Source organism: Triticum dicoccoides, chromosome 6B (genome assembly GCF_002162155.2).
Source record: "Triticum dicoccoides isolate Atlit2015 ecotype Zavitan chromosome 6B, WEW_v2.0, whole genome shotgun sequence".
NCBI lineage: Eukaryota > Viridiplantae > Streptophyta > Magnoliopsida > Poales > Poaceae > Triticum > Triticum dicoccoides.
Genome location: NC_041391.1, coordinates 412,339,264 through 412,344,299, shown reverse-complemented (window position 1 = coordinate 412,344,299; position 5,036 = coordinate 412,339,264).

The window sequence follows — 5,036 nt, the reverse complement described above, 5'->3', positions numbered from 1 at the left end:
GATCGAAACGATTCTGCATCTACTACTATTACTCCACACATCGACCGCTATCCAGCATGCATCTAGAGTATTAAGTTCATAAGAACAAAGTAACACATTAGGCAAGATGGCATGATGTAGAGGGATAAACTCAAGAATTATGATATAAACCCCATCTTTTTATCCTCGATGGCAACAATACAATACGTGCCTTTCTGCCCCTGCTGTCACTAGGGAAGGACACCGCAAGATTGAACCCAAAGCTAAGCACTTCTCCCATTGCAAGAAATATCAATCTAGTAGGCGAAACCAAACTGATAATTCGAAGAGACTTGCAAACATAACAAATCATACATAAAAGAACTCGGAGGAGATTCAAATATTTCTCATAGATAATCTTGATCATAAACCCACAATTCATCGGATCTCGACAAACACACCACAAAAAGAGTTACATCGAATAGATCTCCAAGAAGATCAAGGAGAACCTTGTATTGAGATTCAAAGAGAGAGAAGAAGCCATCTAGCTAATAACTATGGACCCGAAGGTCTGTGGTAAACTACTCACAACTCATCGGAGAGGCTATGGTGTTGATGTAGAAGCTCCCCGTGATCGATTCCCCCTCCGGCGGAGCGCCGAAAAAGGCCCCAAGATGGGATCTCACGGGTACAAAAGGTTGCGGCGGTGGAAATAGGGTTTCGTGGTGCTCCTGGATGTTTTCAGGGTATGGTGATGTATATAGGCGAAGGAAGTCGGTCAGGGGAGCCACGAGGGGCCCATGAGGGTGGGGGGCACGCCCACCACCCTTGGGCGCGCCTCCCTGCCTCGTGGATTCCTTGATTGCTTCTTGACGTCCACTGCAAATCTACTGGATTGCGTTTGTTCCAAAAATAACTCTCCCGAAGGTTTCATTCCGTTTGGACTCTGTTTGATATTCCTTTTCTGCAAAACAATAAAATAGGCAAAAAATACAGCAATTTGGGCTGGGCCACTGGTTAATATGTTAGTCCCAAAACTAATATAAAAGTGCTTAGTAAAGCCCATAAACATCCAACACAGGTAATATAATAGCATGGAACAATCAAAAAATATAGATACGTTGGGGACGTATCGAGCATCCCCAAGCTTAATTCCTGCTCGTCCTCGAGTAGGTAAATGATAAAAACAGAATTTTTGATGTGGAATGCTACCTAGCATATTTCTCAATGTAATTTTCTTTATTTTGGCATGAATGTTCAGATCCGAATGATTCAAGATAAAAGTTCATATTGACATAAGAGTAATAATACTTCAAGCATACTAACAAAGTAATCATGTCTTCTCAAAATAACATGGCCAAAGAAAGTTATCCCTACAAAATCATATAGTCTGGCTATGCTCTATCTTCATCACACAAAATATTTAAATCATTCACAACCCTGGTTTTAGACAAGCAATTGTTTCATACTTAAGTATTCTCAAACTTTTCAATCTTCACGCAATACATGAGCATGAGCCATGGACATAGGATGGTGGTTGTGTAGAAGACAAAAAAAGGAAGATAGTCTCACATCAACTAGGCGTATCAACGGGCTATGGAGATGCCCATTAATGGATATCAATGTGAGTGAGTAGGGATTGCCATGCAACGGATGCACTAGAGCTATAAGTGTATGAATGCTCAAAAAGAAACTAAGTGGGTGTGCATCCAACTTGTTTGCTCACGAAGACTTTAGGCATGTTTAGGAGGCCCATCATTGGAATATATAAGCCAAGTTCTATAATGAAAAATCCCACTAGTATATGAAAGTGACAACATAGGAGACTCTCTATCATGAAGATCATGGTGCTACTTTGAAGCACAAGTGTGGAAAAAGGATAGTAACATTGTCCCTTCTCTCTTTTTCTCTCATTTTTCTTCTTCTTCTTTTTTTCTCTCTTTTTTTGGTGGGCTTCTTTGGCCTCTTTTTTATTTGGGCTTCTTTGGCCTCTTTTATTTTTCATAAAGTCCGGAGTCCCATCCCGACTTGTGGGGAAATCATAGTCTCCATCATCCTTTCCTCATTTGGGACAATGCTCTAATAATGAAGATCATCACACTTTCATTTACTTACAACTCAAGAATTACAAATCAATACTTAGAACAAAATATGACTCTATGTGGATGCCTCCGGCAGTGTACCGGGATATGCAATGAATCAAGAGTGACATGTATGAAAGAGTTATGAATGGTGGGTTTGCCACAAATACGATGTCAACTACATGATCATGCAAAAGCAATATGATAATGATGATGCGTGTCATAAATAACGGAACGGTGGAAAGTTGCATGGCAATATACCTCGGAATGGCTATGGAAATGCCATAATAGGTAGGTATGGTGGCTGTTTTGAGGAAGGTATATGGTGGGTGTATGGTACCGGCGAAAGTTGCGCGACACAAGAGAGGCTAGCAATGGTGGAAGGGTGAGAGTGTGTATAATCCATGGACTCAACATTAGTCATGAAGAACTCATATACTTATTGCAAAAATCTACAAGTTATCAAAACAAAGTACTACACGCATGCTCCGAGGGGAAGGGTTGGTAGGAGTTAACCATCGCGTGATCCCGACTTCCACACATAAGGAAGACAATCAATAAATAAATCATGCTCCAACTTCATCACATAACGGTTCACCATACGTGCATGCTACGGGAATCACAAAATTTAACACAAGTATTCCTCAAATTCACAACTACTTAACTAGCATGACCCTAATATTACCATCCTCATATCTCAAAACAATCATAAGGAATCAAACTTCTCATAGTATTCAATGCATTTTATATGATAGTTTTTATTATACCCAACTTGGATGCCCATCATATTAGGACTAATTTTATAACCAAAGAAAATACCATGATGTTCTAAAGGAATCTTAAAATAATATAAGTGAAGCATGATAGATCAATAATTTCTATAAAATAAAACCACTGTCGTGCTCTAAAAAGATATAAGTGAAGCACTAGAGCAAAATTGTCTAGCTCAAAAGATATAAGTGAAGCACATAGAGTATTCTAGTAAATTCCGATTCATGTGTGTATCTCCCCAAAGGTTTGTACAGCAAGGATGATTGTGGTAAACTAAAAAGAAAAGACTCATATCATACAAGACGCTCCAAGCAAAACACATATCATGTGGTGAATAAAAATATAGCTCCAAGTAAAGTTACCGATGGACGAAGACGAAAGAGGGGATGCCTTCCGGGGCATCCCTAAGCTTAGGATTTTGGTTGTACTTGAATTTTACCTTGGGTTGCCTTGGGAATCCCCAAGTTTAGGCTCTTGCCACTCCTTATTCTGTAATCCATCAAATCTTCACCCAAAACTTCAAAACTTCACAGCACAAAACTCAACAGAAAATCTCATGAGCTCCGTTAGTGCAAGAAAGCAAACCACCACTTTAAGGTACTATAATGAACTCATTATTTATTTATATTTGTGTTAAACCTACTTTATTCCAACTTCTCTATGGTTCACACCCCCCGATACTAGCCATAGATTCATCAAAATAAGCAAACAACACATGAAAAACAGAATCTGTCAACAACAGAACAGTCTATAGCCATCTGTAAATTTCGAATACTTCTGGAACTCTAAAAATCCTACCAAAATAGGAAGTACTAGGCAATTTGTCTATTAATCTTCTTCAAACAGAATCAACTAAAAATCACGTTTCTGTGATTTATTAAAATTATTCTCGTGTGCGTAAAAGTTTCTGTTTTTCAGCGGGTTATCCTATAGGTTCTACTTGGCACAAACACTAATTAAAACATAAACCACATCTAAAAGAGGCTAGATAAATTATTTAATACTAAACAGGAGCAAAAAGTAATGAAAAAAAATAAAATTGGGTTGCCTCCCAACAAGTGCTATCGTTTAACGCCCCTAGCTAGGCATTGATAAATTCAATGATGCTCACATAAAAGATAGCAATTGAAACACGAAGAGAGCATCATGAAACACGTGACAAACACATCTAAGTCTAACATACCTCCTATGCATAGGAATCTTATAGGAAAACAAATTAGCATAGCAAGCAAAAACTAGCATATGCAAGGAAGCGGAAAGAAACAATAGCAATCTCAACATAACGAGAGGTAATTTAGCAACATGAAAATTTCTACAACCATATTTGCCTCTCTCATAATAATTACATGTGGGATCATAAGAAAATTCAACAAAATAGCTATCACATAAAATATTTTCAACACGATCCACATGCATGCGAAGTTGACACTCTTCCAAAATAGTGGGATTAACATTAACTAAAGTCATGACCTCTCCAAACCCACTTTTATCAAAAAATTCATAAGATTGAAAATTCTCCAAATATGTGGGATATAAAGTTGACAATCTTCCAAACCCACTTTCAATAATATTGCAAACACTATTATCAATCTCATGTTCATCATAAGGCTTAAATAAATTTTCAAGATCATGAAAAGAATCACCCCAATCATGATCATTGCAACAAATAGTAGTCATAGCAAAACTAGCATCCCCAAGCTTGAGGTTTTGCATATCATTAACACAATTGACATTAAGAGAATTTATAATAACATCATTGCAATTATGCTTTTCATCGAAGGAATTATCAAGTATGAGTGCAATAGCAACGATCTCATGTTTAACATAAGGAATTATAGCGAATTCATCTTCATGAATATTGGCATCATGGCCACAAGAATAGCAAGCATCATGTTCATCAAGGGATATTTCAATCAAATCATCGGAATCATCATTATCTATAGATTCATGCATATCATTATTTTCTTCCAAAGCAATGGTCATTCTCTCAATAAATTCTTTGGCATAGACATTATGACCATAGTTTTCATAGCAATATTTAAGTATGTCAAAATTTTCAGATTCGTAGAGAGTAATATCATACTTTTCAATCAAAGAAGCAACTTCATAAGCACCCTTAAAAGCAACAAATTCTTCAATTTGTTTGATATCATAGTAACTATAAACAACCTTTGCATAAGTAGATAAGATTTCATTTTCATTAAACTCATATAGGTAGGGAAGGTG